The sequence below is a fragment of the Phyllopteryx taeniolatus genome, chromosome 9 (genome assembly GCF_024500385.1).
Source record: "Phyllopteryx taeniolatus isolate TA_2022b chromosome 9, UOR_Ptae_1.2, whole genome shotgun sequence".
Classification (NCBI taxonomy): Eukaryota; Metazoa; Chordata; class Actinopteri; order Syngnathiformes; family Syngnathidae; genus Phyllopteryx; species Phyllopteryx taeniolatus.
In genome coordinates this window covers 4,235,114-4,255,910 of record NC_084510.1, presented here as the reverse complement: position 1 = coordinate 4,255,910, position 20,797 = coordinate 4,235,114, and the positions used below count along the sequence as shown (strand labels likewise).

The window sequence follows — 20,797 nt, the reverse complement described above, 5'->3', positions numbered from 1 at the left end:
TAATCGAGCTAGAAACCAGCTGACCAAAGAAATTAACATTGCAAAGAGGATCTATACAGCAAAGTTGGAAAAACAGTTTAGCGCAAACGACTCTAAATCAGTCTGGCATGCATTCCAGTCGCTGACTAATTACAAGCGACGATCCCCCCAAGCTGAGAACAATAGCACACTAGCCAACGACTTGAATACCTTCTACTGCAGATTTGAAAAGGACAGTTTCACACCACACACCAATCCGGCCGCACCCGCGACCACAATCACACCTCTGACCTCTGCGTTAACCATCCATGAACAGGATGTGAGACGCATCTTCAAACAACAAAAGATTAACAAAGCGGCAGGCCCGGACCACGTGTCTCCATCCTGCCTCAAAGTCCAGCTCGCGCCAGTCTTCACTCAGATCTTCAACAGATCACTGGAAATGTGCGAAGTTCCATCCTGCTTCAAACGCTCCACCATCATCCCAGTCCCCAAGAAACCTGCAATCTCGGGTCTGAATGACTACAGGCCTGTCGCTTTGACATCTGTGGTCATGAAGTCCTTTGAACGTCTTGTGCTGGACCACCTCAAGAGTGTCACAGGTCCCCTGCTGGACCCCCTGCAGTTTGCCTACCAAGCGAACAGATCTGCGGATGATGCAGTCAACATGGGACTGCACTTCATCCTAGAACACCTCGACAGTGCAGGGACCTACGCGAGGATCCCTGCGAGGATCCCTGCACCTCAGCGAACCCGACTGTCAAACTCCTGAAGTTTGCAGATGACACCACTGTCATCGGCCTCATCAAGGACGGTGACGAGTCTGCATATCGACAGGAAGCGGAGCGGCTGGAGCTGTGGTGCGGCCGACACAACCTGGAGCTGAACACGCTCAAGACTGTAGAGATGATCGTGGACTTCAGGAGGCATCCTTCGCCACAGCTGCCCCTCACGCTGTCCAGCTGCCTTGTGTCAACCGTCGAGACCTTCAAGTTCCTGGGAATTACAATCTCCCAGGACCTGAAGTGGGCGACCAACATCAACTCCGTCCTCAAAAAGGCCCAGCAGAGGATGTACTTCCTGCGGCTTCTGAGAAAGCATGGCCTGCCACCGGAGCTGCTGAGACAGTTCTACACAGCGGTCATCGAATCACTCCTGTGTTCTTCCATTACAGTCTGGTTTGGTGCTGCTACAAAAAAGGACAAACTCCGACTGCAACGGACAATCAAAACTGCTGAAAGGATTGTCGGTACCCCCCTACCCACCCTTGAGGACTTGCACGCTGCCAGAACTAAGACAAGGGCGTGCAAAATCCTCTCGGACCCTCCCCACCCTGGTCACCAGCTCTTCCAGCTCCTTCCCTCAGGTAGGCGCTACCGATCAATGCAAACTAGAACTAGTAGACATTCCAACAGCTTCTTCCCTCTTGCAATCAACTTCTTGAACAGCTAACTTACAATTCCATTACAACAAGCTGGCAATTTTTTGACTTGAGTTCGTTGTCACATTTCTGTATTATGTATTACTCGTGCACTCACTGTAGTTGTCTCGCCGTGCTGCACTATTTGCATATAGTGGCCACTCATGCCAGAGTAGTATCTGCTCCATTTGCACACTGATTGAGGAGTATCTGTAACATTTGCACAACCATTGTCCCAGATTATCGCACTACTCGTCACTTTAAACCGCATACACTCCTTGAAGTCTCAGTGCCCTTTGCACAATGGTCATTGCACCGGACTATTGCGATATTAGCCATTCGAACTGAGGACTCTGCATCTTTTTGCACAATTGTTGTTTGTTGTTGTTTTTTGTTAATGTCTTTATGTCTCCAAAGTGTTCTGTAAATTGACTGTCTGTTGTACTAGAGCGGCTCCAACTACCGGAGACAAATTCCTTGTGTGTTTTGGACATACTTGGCAAATAAAGATGATTCTGATTCTGATTCTGATTATGATCAGAAATTAGGTTGTGTTTAATAATGTGAAATGACACAGGGAAAAAGTATTGAACACATGAAAGGGAGGTGCAAAAGGGTATGGAAACCCAAGACAACGCCTAAAATCTATCAATAATCGAACAGCAATCCAGGCCCTTGTCAGTGCAAATGAATATTCGCTGGTTCAGTCAAAATTGATGGCCTACAAAAAGGTCTCATTGCCAAGGTGTGAGTCAAGTCTCATCTCCATCCAACCGGTTCAGTCCAAATTGATGGCCTACAAAAAGGTCTCATTGCCAAGGTGTGAGTCAAGTCTCATCTCCATCCAACCATCCATTTTCTGAGGTGCTTATCCTCACAAGGGTCACGGGAGTGCTGGAGCCTATCCCAGCTATCTTCGGGTAGCAGGCAGGGTACACTCGTTGCCAGCCAATCGCAGGGCACACATAAACAAACAACCATTTGCACTCACATTCACACCTACGGGCAATTTAGAGTCTTCAATTAACCTATCATGCATGTTTTTGGGATGTGGGAGGAAACCGAAGTACCCGGAGAAAACCCACACAGGCACGGGGATAACATGCAAACTCCACACAGGCGGGGCCAGGGTTTGAACCCCGGTCCTCAGAACTGTGAGGCAGACGCTCTAACCAGTCGTCCACCGTGCCACCAAGCCTCATCTCATGATTGGTAATCAAAACCATCGCAAAGTAATTGTTGCAAAACATAACAATGGTATTGGTTACAGGTGCATATCTAACCTTCTGAATGTTCCAGTGAGCACGTTTGGGCCATAATACGTAAGTGGAAAGCCAATCACACCACCATGAATTTGCCTCAATCAGGTGTTCCTCGCAAGATTTCTGACAGAGGAGTGCAAAGAATAATCAGAAGAGTTGTCCAAGAACCAAGGACCACCTGTGGTGAACTTCAAAAAGACCTGGAATTAGCAGGTACTCTTGTCACAAGGACTGAGATTGGCTGGTGACCAGTTCAGGGTGTACCCCGCCTCTAGCCCGAAGATAGCTGGGAAAGCCTCCAGCACACCCGTGACCCTAGTAAGGATAAGTGCTACAGAAAATGGTTGGATGGATGGATGTTGTCACAAGGAAAACAGTGAGTAAAGGCCTCTTTATGCTCCCGCGCTCGCACGGGCGACAGGTCCTGCATTGCATCACGTGACCGACGCACTGGGCCGCTCGGCCCTTATGCGACACTTGACGCGCACACGGCACACATTGTCGCCGTGCATAGAATGCCGTGGAGATCATTTCTCGTGATTGGTCCCTTTTAGTTACATGCTGTGATGACATACTCAGCTTTCCCCTTGGTTCCACATACCACCTACGCCGCCGCCTTCTTGATCAATTTTCCAATATAATTCAACGCATTAATTGGTCATCTAGGTCCATTTGTTCTAGCAGGCACTGTTCCACGGTCTCCATTGCTGTTGCTTTGTTCCTTGTTCTGGAAAGTGAAAACGGCTACCGGAATTGGCCATAAAATGCAGAGGAAACTCAATCTAGCCAATACCAGCCGTGGCGACACCCCCGACTTGGAGGAGAACTGCAGCACATTTTCAAAACAGCGTGCGTGGGTTGCACTCGAGTATGAAGGCAAACTGCGCGCCGCGATAGCCGCAGTGATGTCAGTGCGGTCACCCCTTCGGGTGAGTATAAAGAAGCCTTAATGCACTCCGCTGCCGTGGCCTGTATGCACGCTGATCAGACAAGACCCCATTGCTGGAAAAAAAAAGCATGTCGAAGCTCGTTTAAAGTTTGCTGAACAACATTTGCCAGTTAAATACGAGAAGAATATAGTCTGGATGAGAGCAAAATTGGACTGTTTGGATGCCATAATGTACACCATATTTGGAGGAGAAATGGCAGTGTACATCACCCTAAAAACACCATACCAACAGTAAAGTTCGGAAGTGGGAACATGATGGTGTGGGGCTGCTTTCAGCAAATGGCATTGGTAAACACATTATTGAAGGAAGGACGAATGGGCAAATGTACAGAGATATTCTTGACAAAAATCTCCTGCCATCTACAAGGATGATGAAAATGAAACAAAGGTGGACATTTCATCAGGATAATGATTCAAAACATATTGCCAAGGAAACTCTCAATTGGTTTCAAAAAAAAAAAATAAAGCTGCTAAAATGGCCCAGCCAATCACCTGACTTGAATCCAATCGAAAATCTATGGAAAGAACTGAAACTCAAGGTCCATAAAAGCCCACGGAACCTTCAAGATTTGAAGACTGCTTGTATGGAAGAACGGGCCAAAATCACACCAGAGCAATGCATGCGACTAGTTTCTCCATACAGAAGTCGTCTTGAAGCTGTCATTGCAAACAAAGGCTTTTGTACAAAGTATTAAATAAATACCAGTTGGTGTGTTCGATACTTTTTCTCTGTGTCATTTCACATTATTACACACAAATTAATTCCTGAGCTCATTTATTCTACTTTCTTTGTCTGTATGGATTACTGGGGTTGTTCCCAACATCTGGTGAAATTTTCATGTCAGTAGCACCTTTCGTATGTAGTGACAAAAATGGTGACGTGTTAAATAATTATTTCAGCCGCTGTATTTCTGCCCACTCTTCCATGGAGAATTGTTTGAATTCAACAAAAATAGAGGGTTTTCGAGCATGAATGCCACTGCATTTGACTTTCACTAGGCCACTCCACGGCGGCACGGTAGACGACTGGTTTGAGCGTCAGCCTCAAAGTTCTGAGGACCGGGGTTCAATCCCCGGCCCCGCCTGCATGGAGTTTGCATGTTCTCCGCGTTCCTGCGTGGGTTTTCTCCAGGCACTCCGGTTTCCTCCCACATCCCAAAAACATGCATGGTAGGTTGATTGGAGACTCTAAATTGCCCGTAGGTGTGACTGTGAGTGTGAATGGTTGTTTGTTTGTATGTGGCCTGCGATTGGCTGGCAACCAGTTCAGGGGTTGTACCCTGCCTCCTGCCCGATGATAGCTGGGATAGGCTCCAGCACGCCCGCGACCCTAGTGAGGAGAAGCGGCTCAGAAAATGGATGGATGGATGGATGGATAGGCCACTCCACAACCTTCATTTTGTTTTTCAAGCCATTCAGAAGTTGACTTGCTGGTGTGTTTTGGATCATTATCCTGCTGCAGAACCCAAGTGTCACAAACTGATGGATGAACATTCTCCTTCAGGATTTTCTGTTAAATCAGTAAAATCAGTCACAGCAATTTGTCCAGGTCCTGAATGAGCAAGCAGCCCAAGACCATCACACTACCACCACCATGTTGTATTCTTAGTATGATGTTCTTTTTCTGAAATGCTGTGCTACAGTTACACCCGATTTAACGAGACACACACCTTCCAAAAAGCTCAACTTTCATCTTGTCAGTGCATTTAATATTCTCCCAAAAGTCTCGGGAATCAAAATTTTTGTGAAAACAAGACAAGCCTTTATGTTCTTTTTGGTCAGTAGTGGTTTTCACCTTGGAACTCTGCCATGAATGTCATTTTTGCCCAGTCTCTTCCTTTTTGTTGTGTCATGAAAAGTGACCTTAACTGAGGCAAGGAAAGCTTGCAGTTCTTTAGAAGTTGTCCTGAGTTCCTTTGTGGCCTCCTGCATGAGTCTTTGTTGTTCTCTTTGGGGAATCTTTGAAGGCCGGCCACTCCTGGGAAGGTTCACCACTCTTCCATGTTTTCTCCATGTGAGGATATTGGCTCTCCCTATGGTTCGCTGGAATCCTAAGGCTTATATAACCCTTTCCAGACTGACAGATGTCAATTACTTTCTTTCTTGACTGTTCTTGAATTTGTTTGGATTGTATAATTTTGTTGCAGCTTTTTTAGCTCTTTTGTCTGACTTGAATTTGTCAGACAGGTTCTGTTTGAATTATTTCTTGATTGAACTGGAGGTAATCAGACTTGGGTGTGATCACTGAAATTTAACCAAAAGTTGTGATTAGCCACAATTAATTCATGATTTAACAAGTGGGTAATTACTTTTTCACACAGTGCAAGGTAACTTTGAATATAATTTTTTTTTCCTTAATAAATAAAATCATCATGTAAAAACAGCATTTTAAGTTCACTTGGGTTATATTTGTCTGATATTTACATTTGTTTGATTATCTTAAAGTGGGAAAACTATGCAGAATATAAGAATTTGAGAAGGGGGCAAATACTTTTTCACGCCACTGTATATATATCAACATCTGGGAAAAGGAACGCAAAAAGTTGGAGAAATACAAAGGACGGAAGGAGGAACTAGAGAAAATGTGGATGGTGAAAGTAATAGTGGTGCCAGTAGTGATGTGGGCATGAGGAACATTAACTCCCAAGCTCGGAGGATGGCTCCAGCAGCTACGAGGAACAACAGCCAACATCGCTGTCCAGAAAAGTGCAATCCTGGGAACAGCCAAGATCCTGCGCAGAACTCCCAAGCAGGCCAGGTAGAAGAGGAGAGGAGCTTGAAGAAGATACAGCTCGGGTCGACGAGAAACTTATTCACACTGTGTGTGTTTGTATGTGTATATATATATATATATATATATATATATATATATATATATATATATATATATATATATATATATATATATATATATATAATATACACCGGCTGAAATAGGTATTTAACATCTCATTAAATATATTTCCAAAGGTGCTATTGACATGAAAATGTCACCAAATGTTGGGAACAACCCAAGTCACCCATACATACGAAGATGAGCTCAGAAATTAAGTTGTGTGTAATTATGTGAAATGATAGGGGAAAAGTATTGAACATGCCAACTGGTATTTATTTAATACTTTGTACATAAGCCTTTGTTTGCAATGACAGCTTCAAGACGCCTCCTGTATGGAGAAACTCGTCACATGCATTGCTCTGGTGTGATTTTTGCCCATTCCTCCACACAAGCAGTCTTCAAATCTTGAAGGTTCCGTGGGCTTCTTTTATGGACCTTGAGTTTCAGTTCTTTCAATAGATTTCTGATTGGATTCATGTCAGGTGATTGGTTGGGCCATTCTCGTAGCTTTATTATTTTTGTCTTTGAAACCATTTGAGAGTTTCCTTAGCAGTATGTTTTAGATCATTTTCCTGCTGAAATGTTCACCCTCGTTTCATTTTCATCATCCCTGTGGATGGCAGCAGATTTTTGTCAAGAATGTTTCAGTATATTTGCCAATTCATCCTTCCTTCAATAATGTGAAGTTTACCAGTACCATTTGTTGGAAAACAGCCACACACCATCATGTTCCCACCTCCGAACTTCACTGTTGGTATGGTGATTTTAGGGTGATGTGTAGTGCCATTTCTCTTCCAAAAGTGGTGTGCATTATGGCTTCCAAAGAGTTCAATTTTGCTCTCATCCGAACAGACTATATTCTCCCTGTATTTAACTGGGTAGTCCAAATGTTGTTCAGCAAACTTTAAATAAGATTTGACATGTTTTTTTTTCAGCAATGGGGTCTTGCGTGGAGAGCGTGCATACAGGCCATGGCGGCGGAGTACATTACTCACTGTTTTCCTTGTGACCACAGTACCTGCTAATTACTGGTCTTTTTGAAGTTCTCCACAGGTGGTCCTTGGCTCTTGGACAACTCTTCTGATTATTCTTTGCACTCCTATGTCAGAAATGTTGCGAGGAGCACCTGATCAAGGCAAATTTGTGGTGGTATGATTGGCTTTCCGTTCACGTATTATGGCCTCAACTGTATTATGGCCTCAATGCCATCGCGATCTTTTGCAACCATTAGTTTGCGATGGTCTTAAGACACCACTCTGCTCTTACGCATCATGAGATTTGTCTTGACTCACACCTTGGAAGTGAGATCTTTTTGTAGGCCATCAATTAGGAATGAACCACCTGATATTCATTTGGGGCCGGATTGCTGTTTGATTATTGATAGATTTTAGGTGTTGTCTTGGCTTTCCATGCCATTTTGCACCTCCCTATCTTCATGTGTTCAATACATTTTCCCTGTGTCATTTCACAGTTTTACACACAACTTAATTTCTGATCATATTTGTTCTACTTTCTTTGTATGGATGGATGTATTGGGTTGTTCCCAACATCTAGTGACATTTTCAGGTCAATAGCACCTTTGGAAGTATATTTCGTGAGAAATATGGTGACGTGTTAAATACTTATTTCAGCCGCTGTATATGGCCGACTGGTTAGCACATCTGCCTCACAGTTCTGAGAACGCGGCTTTAAATCCAGCCTCCCCTGTGTGGAGTTTGCATGTTCTCCCAGTGCCTGCGTGGGTTTTGGTAGGTTTATTGACGACTCTAAATTGCCCGTAAGTGTTAATATGAGTGCAAATGGTTGTTTGTTTATGCCCTGTGACTGGCTGGTGACCGGTTCAGGGTACACCCCGCCTCTCGCCCGAAAATAGCTGGTATAGGCTCCAGCATGCCTGTGACCCTGGTGAGAATAAACGGTACAGAAAATGAATGTAAAAAAAAAATAATAATAAAAAAAAAAAATATATATATATCCATCCATTTTCTGAGCTGCTTCTCCTCACTAGGGTCGCGGGCATGCTGGAGCCTATCCCAGCTGTCATCGGGCAGGAGGCGGGGTACACCCTGAACTGGTTGCCAGCCAATCGCAGGGCACATACAAACAAACAACCATTCGCACTCACAACCATTCGCACTCACATCGCAGATATATATATATCCATCCATTTTCCGTACCGCTTATCCTCACTAGGGTCGTGGGCGGGCTGGGGCCTATCTCAGCTGACCCTGAACTGGTCGCCAGCCAATCAGAGGGCACACCAACTGAAATAATTTCTATTGAAGAGCTCTAGTAAACTGTTTACATGTGATGTGATCTATTCCAATCTACTATACGTGACACACGTTTAATCGGAACAGCCTTTTTACAGATGTGTGACTCATGCAGATCGATCACACAATTCATCAGGATGAACGTCAGTCGTTTTTTGCAAAGTAGTTGCGATTGTTTTACACGTTTGTTAAAGCATGCTTGATAAAAACAAGTTAGTAGTTAATCCATCCATTTTCTTTAGCGCTTATCCTCACTAAGGTCGCGGGATGCTGGAGCCTATCCCAGCCATCTTCGGGCAGGAGGCTGCGTACACCCTGAACCAGCCAATCGCAGGACACATAGAAACAAACAACCATTCGCACTCACATTCACAACTACGGGCACTTAGTAGTTAAAAATATCTCTGTCGCAGACCAGCCTTGCTAGGAAGCTGTTTTCAAGTGCGCCAGTCCTGGAACTTTTCTGACACACATCGTATTGTGTATGCCCGTAAAAGCCTCAGGTTGGTTTCATAATGTTTCCCACTGACAAATGTTACAGTGTGCTGAAAGAAATGGAAAAAATGTATACTGTAATGTGACAGCTTAACCTCTCATAGAAATCCAGAGCGAAATTCTTAAGTGTGTTGAATTCCAGTTAAAATCAGTGACAGGTCACCAATGAAGAGATACACAAAATGCTGGCATGACTAATTAGCCTGTCAAACAACAACACACCAATCTTGAGAAATTTTCTGCTTCCCAGAGGAGCACTAGCAGCAAGATTTTGGGGGGATGGAAGGGATTGGGTATCGCGTGCAGTGGTAATGATGATATTGAGGAGGAGGGGAGGAGGAGAAAACTAAGGACTCACGTCTAATCAAGGAACTCGCCGCAGCGGTCTCACTGTGAAGACACATTAATTACAAATGTACCAATGCACCCATTTCCCCTATTTGAGGCTTGACCTCCTTCACTCCTTTGTATGCCAAAGCGCCCAACTGACTGACCTGATTGCCTGAAGATCATTTATCTTGATGAAGCACCTGCAGTCTCTCTCTCTCTCTCTCTCTCTCTCTCTCTCTGTCTGTCTCACACACACACACACACACACACACACACACATACATTCACTCAAACACTCATACAGTACACATTCACTGATACAAACATCTCACACACATACACACGCACACACACACAAACACACATACATGCATACACACCTTGCTAAACTTGTTTGTTGAACAGCAGCATAGCCCTTGTCCGTTAAACCTTGCCCATATAGGTTCGCCTGTGCTGGATTGAAGTAATTGAGGGGCAGGACAGGAGGAGAGGATAGTGAAAGAATGAAGCATAGGAAGGACTGAGTAACTCGAGGGAGACGATGATAAAGGAGCAGAGAGGAAAAGCTGGCAGGGCAAATAAAGCTAGACATACAAGAGGAGAACGGAAAAACAGTAAAACATAAGTGCAGACTAACTAAATAGAAAAAAAAAATCTAGACCGAAAAACTGCAAGTAGTGTGACTGCAATAAAACTTTTCTGATAATTTGTCATTGTGGTTATTGTGGTTATTTTTTCATCTGTCAATAGTATACTCTATATGTACTATATACCATTGAGAGATTAACCATATAACTGGATCTTGCTTACACCAGGCTCCCCTGTTTACCAAAGCAGTCCTGACCCGTTCTCCGTTTAAAGGGTTAAAGATCCCCATTGTGTGGCGGCACGGTGGGTGACTGGTTAGAGTGTCAGCCTCACAGTTCCGAGGACCGGGGTTCAATCCCCGGCCCGCCTGTGTGGCGTTTGCATATTCTCCCCGTGCCTACGTGGGTTTTCTCCGGGCACTCCGGTTTCCTCCCACATCCCAAAAACATGCATGAATTGGAGACTCTGAATTGCCCGTCGGTGTGAATGTGAGTGCGAATGGTTGTTTGTTTGTATGTGCCCTGCGATTGGCTGGCAACCATTCAGGGTATACCCCGCCTCCTGCCCGATGACAGCTGGGATAGGCTCCAGCACACCCGCGACACTAGTGAGAAGAAGTGGCTCAGAAAATGGATTGATGGATGAAGGTCCCCATTGTCCCTGCGATGGGAGCTTGCTTAAGCCGGTGTCGAGAAAGATTCGCCAGTTCTAACAAATGCCGATGAAGCGTTCGCCCCGCTTAAGTTCGCCCACACTTTTGTCAGAGTAACCTTAGCAGATGCTAAGCTCTAACCACACTTCTTTAAAGCAGCTCCCTCTTTTAATGATCTTTTGCACTTGTGACTGACCTAAGATTATTTGACTTTATACAACAGTCAATACCTGTTATAAATGTATGTTATTGCCAACGTTCGTTTTGAGTTTGAGTTTCCTCAAGCGTCTTAACTCCTGTTAGAAAGAATTAGAGTAATTTTTGCCATTCCAGTTCTCTTCGGTCAGCTTTCTCTTTTCTCAATCAACTGCTAAAATGGTAACTGAAGAAATTACTGTAATTTGGAGACTGTGTATTCGGAGTTCCATTATCTGAGCTTGGTTTTCAGTAAGGATAGAGCTCTGTCTCTTCTGCCGCACTGTCCTTATGAATGTGGTATCAATCTGTTAACCAATTCCCCTTTGCACAATTCAAAACTATACCACGTTTTGAAACCCGATCAGGAGGCACTAATGGAATCTATTTCTTCATCCCTTGTTTCTGGTATCATTCGTCCTTTCTTAATCCGCAGTAGGCACTGGGTTATTTTTTTTACTCAAAAGAAGGCCAAAACTCTTAATACTCTTTATACTCCTACACTCGCGCGGCCGACCGCATAGAATGCCACGGAGATCATCTCTTATAATTGGTCCGTTTTAGTCACATGCTGTGATGACGTACTCAGCGTTCCCCTTGGTTCCACATACCACCTACGCCGCCACCTTCTTGATCGATTTTGCAGCATAATTAAATGTATCATCTGGTCATCTGGGTCCATTTGTTCTAGCAGACCTGTTCCACGATCGCCATTATTGTTGCTTTGTTCCTTGAAAGTAAAGTAAAAACAGCTACCAGAAATGGCCAAAATGCAGAGGATACTCCACCCTGTGGTGTCCTAGCCAATACCAGCTGTAGCGACACCCCCGACTTGGAGGAGAACTGCAGTACATTTTCAAAGCTGCGTGCGTGGGTTGTGCTCGAGGACAAAGGCAAACTGCGCGCGGGCCAGCAGCAGTGTCGTCAGTGCGGTCGCCACCCGCGCGAGTATAAAGAAGCCTTAAGTCCATGGATCAGCTACTGGGGACTTAATGATATAACCATTAAAAACAGCTACAGTTTTCATTAAACTTGACCACCGCAACGTGAACCAACTGACGAGGATTAGGGAGGGAGACAAATGGAAAAGAGCTTTTATACACCATTAGGGAACTTTTGGTTATGCCTTTTGAATTGAACAATGCTCCCGCTATGTTTCACAGTCTAATTGATGATGTGCTTTGTGACAAAGTCAACCGATTCTGTTTTGTTTACATTGATGGCATTTAGATGTTCTCCAGGAGTATCTGTGAACACACCCAACATGTCCCTCTAGTCCTGCAATGCCTTCTTGAGAACCGGTTCTATGTCAAAGCAGAGAAGTTTAAATTTCATTTTATGTCTGTTCAGTTTCTGGTATTCATTGTGGAGAAAGGTCAACTCAAGAGCCAATCCAGCCAAGAGCCAGGCTGTGGTTGCATTTATACTTAAATTCAACTGTCTTGACTCATCCTAATCCAAATCTCCTATTTTTTGTTGAGGTTGACGTATTGGATAGAGGAGTGGGGGACGTCCTATCCTAGCAATGCCCGAGTCAACTACAAGCTTCATCGTGTCACCTGTTAGTGATAGGGAGCTTCTGGTCATTGTTCTCTACAAAAAAGCTGGGACAGGTGGCAAAAAAAGACTGAGAAAGTTGAGGAATGCTCATCAAACACCTGTTTGGAACATCCCACAGGTGAACAGGCTAATTGGGAACAGGTGGGTGCCATGATTGGGTATAAAAGGATGCCAAACCACATTCTGCACGTGTTACAACAGAGTGGCTTCGTAGTAATAGAGTGCGGCCCAGACCTGTCTCCCATTGAAAATATGTGGCGCATTATGAAGCGTAAAATATGACAATGGAGACCCCGGACTGTTGAACAGCTGAAGCTGTACATCGAGCAAGAATGGGAAAGAATTCGACCTAAAACGCTTCAACAATTAGTGTCCTCAGTTCCCAAATGTTTATTGAATGTTGTTAAAAGAAAAGGTGATGTAACACAGTGGTAAACATGATCCTGTCCCAGCTTTTTTGAAACTTGTTGCAGCCATAAAATTCTAAGTTAATCATTATTTCTAAAAACAATAAAGTTCATCAGTTTGAACATTAAATATCTTGTCTTTGTAGTGTACAGGAAGTCCTCGAGTTACAACGTACTCGACCTACGACGTTTTGACTTCACGACGCCCGTGCCTCGTCCGCCATTTTGTCCCCAGCACCATAGTGTTTCTGCTTAGCCAGTGCATAGGGCTTGTGTGTGTTTGTGCGCCGGGAGTATCTTTGCCTTTTTCGCCCTCCTTTTTACACACTCTCAGCATCAATGGTAAGTACAGCATTTTGTTTTTTTATTTTAATGTATTTTAGTTCCTTTATACAAAGTGTTAACCTTTCCTGCTACGGTCACCTGAGCGTGGTCGGGAGACGCAGGGGAGACGCCTTCTCCAGGGCCGAGGTTGTCCTCCTCGGGGTTAACTCCCTTCTCTCGTTGCACAGCTGAGCTCGGTGGCAGCAACAATAAAGGCACAAAGCACCGATTTGCTGCTTTAATTGCTTTATTAGCTCCTCTGCACATTCAACGTCAACGGGTCCTCCGGTAATCGCTACTCTTCCCCGGTTGCCGTCACTACACTTGCGTAACCTATGTGACGTGACGACATCAGAAGAAATACACTGATTGGCTGACATGCCCACACGACTGCCCAAGCGACCAAAATGCGGCATCGCCGTTCAATGCGGAAGTAGTGTCTACAAAACAGCGGCTCCGCTGGCTAGAACTGTTTATAAGGGGTGTACGTAAATCACCCAATTAAAAAAAATAGTGGCGACTATTGGGAATTGCAGGACACATCATCGTCACTTCGAATGCACATCACCTGTCTGAGCGTCGCTTTGTAATTGATCAGGCGAGACATCGCCCTCGTGTAACGGGAGCAAGAGAGGTTGTGCGGCTGTACATTGAGAATGGTGCTTGATGTTATATTTGGCATACCGTCCGTGTTAGGAACAGTCTTCAAATCAGACAGAATTAATAAATGTATTATTTAAATAAATAAAGTTTTTATATATGATATAATAGTATCAATGAGTTTTGTGGGTTTTTTTAGTAGGAAAAGCAAGATTTTGCCTGATAAAAATGTAATTTTGGCCCGCAATTGAATTGTCAGGAAAGTATTTGGCCCGAGGCCTAACTTAGTTGCTGACCCTCGCCATAAGTTCTGATGGCCAGGTCTTCACAGGAACATTCAAGAATTAATTGCATGCTCTGTCTCTGTCATTGCCTGCTCTGTCTGAGTCTTTTCATCATCCTCCCGCTGGTCTTCATCAGTCACTTCCCATTCCCTCCAACCCTTCATCACATATCTCCTTTGACTTCATCAGCAGTCTTCCTCCAACCTCGTCTCAGACAGGGACTACAGTTCTCCCAGGTCTGGAGGGCAATTTCCAACGCGTTGGGCGACACTTTGATTGTTTCCTTTGATTAACACTCCCAGTCAAATGGCCAGAAAGAGCAGACCAACCAGGGATTGAAAGTTCCACTTTGCTGCGTCTGTCAGAAGCGCCCTTCTTCCTGGTCCCCCCACCTTCACTGGGTGAATTACGTCCGCAATTCTCTCTTCTGCTCAGAATCAGGTATTTCCCCGTTCAAGGTGGCTCATAGCAATCAGCCTTTTGTGTTTGCCTTGCAGGAAACAGACGTCCATTTCTGTTTGTCCACCTGTGCACCGGTCCACCTCTGGCAAGCCATCACCGGATTATGGCTCCTGCATATTGTCCTTGACAGGAGGTATGGCTCTCCACACGGAACTTGAGCTTGGCTGGAGTGACGAAAATGATGTGTCCATGATGTGTCCGGTCTATTGAAAATGGACTCTGTTATTAACCCCATTTCAATTAAACTCAAGCTTCCGCCAATCCTTAAGATCCACGATTCCCTGCTCAAGCCTGTGTCTACCAGCCCACTGAGTCCTCCAGTAGTGTGTCCTCCTCCTCTGTATGTGATCGATGGCGAGCCAGCTTCTTTTTGAGATCAGTTTTGGACTATAGAAGGAGGCACAGGGGGGTGCTAGTTGGGATTCAAGATTAGGTGGTATGCCACCCTAACAACAACAGTGCAGCAACACATATAGAAAGACAATATAACAATACACAAAGGCGTATATTCTTTGTCAGTGAAAAATGACTAATAATCAGGGCTGTAACAATTTTGCATTGAAACTCAAAATTGCGGTTTTCAAATAGACAATGCTGTGTCATCTTTAAAATGGCAGAAACGCAACACGCCCTTTCAACTGTGTGCCTCATCTACACATACAGCCATATGTGCTCACAGTGCTACCTAACATATATGTATACAGCGGCTGAAATAGGTATTTAACATATCACCATTTTTTTCGCTAAATATATTTACAAAGGTGCTATTGACAAGAAATTTTCACCAGATGTTGGGAACAACCCAAGTAACCATACATAAAAATAAAGTAAAACAAATAAGATCAGAAATTAGGTTGTGTGTAATACTGTGAAATGACACGGAAAAAGTATTTAACACATGAAGAAAGGGATGTGCAAGAAGGCATGGAAAGCCAAGACAACATCTAAAAACTATCAATAATCAAACAGCAATCCAGCCCTTTGAATGAATGAATGAATATCAGCTGGTTCAGTCCTAATTGATGGCCGACAAAAAGGTCTCATTGCCAAGGTGTGAGTCAAGACACATTTCATGACGGGTAAGAGCAAAGAGCTGTCTCAAGACCACCGCAAAGTAATTGTTGCAAAACATAATGATGGCATTGGTTACAGGTGCATATCTAAGTTTCTGAATGTTCCAGTGAGCACGGTTGGGGCCATAATACGTAAGTGGAAAGCCAAACATACAACCATAAATTTGCCTCGATCAGGTGCTCCTTGCAAGATTTCTGACAGAGGAGAATCAGAAGAGTTGTCCAAGAGTCAAGGACCACCTGTAGAGAGCTTCAAAAAGACCTGGAATTAGCAGGTACTGTTGTCACAAGGAAAACAATGACTACTGCACTCCGCCACCATGGCCTGTATACACGCTCACCACGCAAGACCCCATTGCTGAAAAAAAGCATGTCAAAGCTTGTTTAAAGTTTGCTTTGCTGAACAACATTTGGACAAGCCAGTTAAATACTGGGAGAATATAGTCGTGTCTGAGCAAAATTTAACTGTTTGGATGCCGTAATGCACACCACTTACTACTAATAATCCTGCACCTTACTGAGTTTCGAAGACACCGTCTTCTTCGTGTTATTTGTTTTGCAAGTATTATATTGCCGCCTGGTGGCCAAAGAAGGAACGGCACAACGTCAATGGGCATTGAAGTATGAAATCAGGCTGCAAAAACTGTTGAATTATTTACATTCTATTTAATTATATTACTACTTTATGATTTTATAAAGTACAACGCTATCGAGTGCTATTTTTCTTATTAAAAACACATTCCAACATTTTTTGTCAAGGCACCACTGTATGTCTCCTTTAAGCACTGATTATATGTAAATGAAGTCCATTGATATCATGCACTTTGGCAGAAATCAGAAACAACTGGCGGTTGCATTGATTTACTATCTATGTTGCGCGGCCATGCATGTCGATGAGCAAGCACACTATGCTCTCTTCTTCCACTTCTGAGTGGGTCAGGTAATCTTACCAAATTGAAGCGTGGAACAGAGCACCCATACTTGTCAAATAATCCAGCAAGTACATTACAGCAGAGTTTGCCTGATGTGAGTACAGTTACCAGGATCAAACAAATAATGTGTTGACTCTTGAACCCTTCTCAAAGAAAAGCACATACCGGCACCTATTAAATAAACCTTTACATAAGTGTGACAGCCCAATACTGATCTTGATAAGTGAAAGGTGATAAAACACAAAACAGGAGAATCGGTCACCATGCGATGCGGCTTGTTTGGACTAAACTCACCAAAGTGGCCAATATACCATCACAATCTGTCATATGTGAAAAATTGTCAAGGCATTTTGAATGAGATTGGATGGCGACCAGTTCAGGGTGTACCCCGCCTCTCACCCGAAGATAGCTGGGCACGCCCGCGACCCAAGTGAGGATAAGTGGTACAGAAAATGGATGGATGGATATTCCAATATAATGTCTGGATATCCTGTTACAACCTTAAGAGAAGGATACCACAATAGCAGCATCACATTCAGAGCCACTTTGAAAGTAATTTCTGGAGAATCTTCATTATTTAAGCATGAATTATGATAATTACTTTACAATTTTCCATACTTCTCTTTCACACCCTCCCGATGGGACACAGTACGAAAACAAAGTCCTTACTTCTCTGTCTCTGCTAACCACTTTTACATCTCTTTCAGGCTGTTGGAGGCTGCTGGTGTGCCACAACCTTTTTCTTTCATCACCAGATTTGATTTCTGTGGTACAAATCAGGTTTTATTGTATTTATACAATTTATTCACTTTGATTTTATTGTTGGCTGAACAATACAAATAGGGAAAATTCTCACCACGAACTTCCAATGTATTATCTATTGAATAAAAACCACCCTCTATGTGCAGCGTTGAGGCAAACGTGTACTGTCGACAATGTTTCACTCATGTTATCTCACAGCAATTCTTTTTATTTCCCACAGTTGTGTAAATGATCACAGACCTAGTTTCATTATAATTATTATGGATAAGTGTTGAAGCTTCAGGTTGTAAAAGGAAGGTGGTGAGGCAGCTTGAGTTGAGCTTGGGGTCCTGATTTAGAATTAGATCTATTTCTGTTCACTCTTAACCCCCCTGGGAAATATTTAAATCCGCTTTGGAATGTGTATATGTATATGTGTGACAGAGAGAACGAGCGACAGAGAAAAGAGTTTGAGTACAAGAAAATATGGAGTCATAAACAGTTGGCTGATTAATTGGAGTACCTTTACTTACCTTTGGGAAACTGTTTTAGTTTGTATTTTGTAGTGCCATAAATAAAACACAAAATAATACCTTGGAAACCCAAATGAAAATATGGTGAAAGAGGAAACTAAACTTTAAATCCTTTAGTTAGTTAGTTAGTTAGAAGAGTGCATGAAGAGACTTATGAACTAGCTTGGAGTAAACATTAGAGTTAGTAATTCATAAACTGAGCATGTACCGACGGAGCCAAGCACACCCTCTGGCTACGTGCACGCACACACACACACACACGCACACACAGCACAAGGCACAATTTTGTCGCATCTAACTCAACAGCCAGCAAAACGCCACTTTCTACCCCATTGACCACTGTTAATGCAAGCAATATAAAGCTAATCAACACACTCGAGGAAATGAATAGTGGAAAAGAAATAAAAAAATAAATAACTGTTCACAGACTGTCTATAATATAATAACATGCGACATACACACTTGTCGAATAAAGAGGCAACACACTCACCTCAGAAGCAAGCATGGCGCTCTGCTAGATGGACGTGTTCAAAATGATCGGCTTGCAACTCGTCCTCACACAGACACATGCACAAACGCGAGCGATGCGCGCATGTGTGTAAGGACAATGAGACTGGACTGGAAGGAGGTAAGCAGCTGGAGTAGGAGAAAAGGAGAGGAGGAGGACGAGGAGGAGGGGATTGTGGTTGGGCGGGAAGGTGAAGAGGAGAATGAAAGAGAATAATGAGACACAGGAGTGGCACAACAAAAAGTAAGAGGAAAAAGGAATAAGACGGCATCCCTTTACAGATACAGTACTTGTGCATTTGGAAACCCTTCTATCTTGACACCTGCTACTAGAAAGAACGTCTTTATACTGTTGTTTTTGAGTTCTCCATTTCATCACTATCCTGTGGTGCTCCAGAGCCTCTCACTCTCTTTCTTACTCACTCTGTCGGTCTGGGGGAAGTCCTCCAACAATAATCCTTTCAAAGGTCTCTCAGACACCGGCACCGACATACAACGTTTCGAGGTTACGAACGACGCACAATGAACTAGTTTTACATGTGTATGAGTACGTTGAGAAGACGAAGTCTGAGTCATGCAAATATTTACCGTAAGTATGACTTAACCTGCGTTAGCGCAGCCTTCTAACTTACGTACCAATTTGTGTTAACGTCGCGACCACAGGAACTGAATTCCATCGTAAATGAGGGATTCCTGTAAATATTTTATGGGTGTGACTGTTCATATATTCTGATGTATCAGTAGAGCGACATATTGAGTTCAAAACATCTACTTGAATACAAATACAGTGCAGCTCAGACTCAGGCTAGAAGACATCATTGCTAGCGATGGTTTTGGCAGAAGGTCAAACTTGTCAAGTCATTAGAAACGGTATCACACAAAACCTGTGTCGCGTGGGGGGAAAAATGAGGTGTAAACGGGACTTCAATCGGTATTGAAACAGCCTCTTAATATTAAATCAAAGCAATCACAACTGCCATATTTATGACATTATGATTCTGTTCAAACTATTCTTGTTTTAGCTGCAGCATACTATCCATCTATCTCTATTGCTCAACTTGTTCATAGTCACGGGTGACCTGGAGCCTGTCCAAACTGATGAAAAAAAAGGCAACATCCTCGACTTGTCTGCAGAGAGACAACCATTCACATTGACATTCATACTCATTTTAACATACAAGATTACATATTCAAATATGTTTTTGTTTCCAAGCATTTTTGAATAGTTTTGCATACAGATTTCGACCTTGTCGAAATTATCCCTGTTCACAATAATTACAAGCTTGTTATCTCTAGTAGCACACAGGTAAAAACCACAAAGCTTTTGGCCTCTGTTATATACTCATGAATGGGCACCTAATTTTTTAATTTTTTTTTCGCAGATGACCATTTTTCTTGTGCTTAAAATGATAATGTAGACATTTTACAAAAGATGCATTTGTCACAGTTTTCCCTTTTTTTTGTTGGATGTGGGTCAGTGTAAATGACCCCTTAGAAGTCTCGTTTAAAAAACAACGAAACAATCTTAAAAATTCTCAGTGCAAAAGCTATCGTTACTTCAGTTCATCCATCCTTTTGTCATCATTAGGGTCGCTGGACAGGCAGGGAACGTCTTGTACTGGTTACCAGCTAATTGCAGGGCACATATAAACCATTCACACCTACAGGCAATTTAGAGTCTTCAATTAATGTTAAATGCATGTTTTTGGAATGTGGGAGGAGTAACCCGTGGAAACACAGACAAGCACGGGGAGAATATGCAAACCCCGCACTGGAAGGCTTAACCATAAGATCACAGAGCTCTAGTATCACCCCAACTCTAAAATTTAACTCATACAGTTCTTTGTCAAAAATTATTTGCAATTAGCTTCAACCTAAATATAAGAGAGTAAATGAGATTAGTCGACAATTCAAAGTTTTCAAATTGGTCACTTGTGCATGCACAAAGTATCACACATACACACTCGCACACACCATGCGTTCCAGGTGTGTGCGTGGCCATGTGTGACGAGTAGCATCAGTCCTCTTTGCTGAACCATAGAGAAGCCAATCTCCACATCCAATTATTTGCTTCTCAAAGGAAGACAGATGGGGAGAGTGGGAAACATGTACAGGACCCAGATAGACAGAGTAAGTGAGGGAAAGACAAGCTCTTTGAGGATCTGCACTGGGGGGAATTAATTAGAATGAAAATGCAATATACAGAAAAGAAACCCTCTTTTAGTTGAATCCAGAAAATACTTTTAAAATTAGTCACAACCAAAGCCTGCGGACACAAGTAAGCAGTATGAGTGAAAAAGAAGCAGTTTGATACACAATGCAAAATGCCCATGTTTTTGTATCTAGGCTGTTGTTGTTGTTTTTTGTGTGTGTGTGTGCAGGCATACCCTCCTCA

General features: G+C 43.3%; 1 long non-coding RNA gene across 1 annotated transcript in view; it reads right to left on the bottom strand.

Moving 5' to 3' along the window:
* Window positions 1-18,499, bottom strand: part of LOC133484058 (uncharacterized) — a 43,591-nt gene extending 25,092 nt beyond the window's left edge. Inside the window, exon 1 of the long non-coding RNA XR_009790283.1 lies at window positions 18,386-18,499. This is a non-coding gene — a long non-coding RNA (uncharacterized LOC133484058). The remainder of the gene's footprint in view (window positions 1-18,385) is intronic.
* Window positions 18,500-20,797: the final 2,298 nt, after the last annotated feature.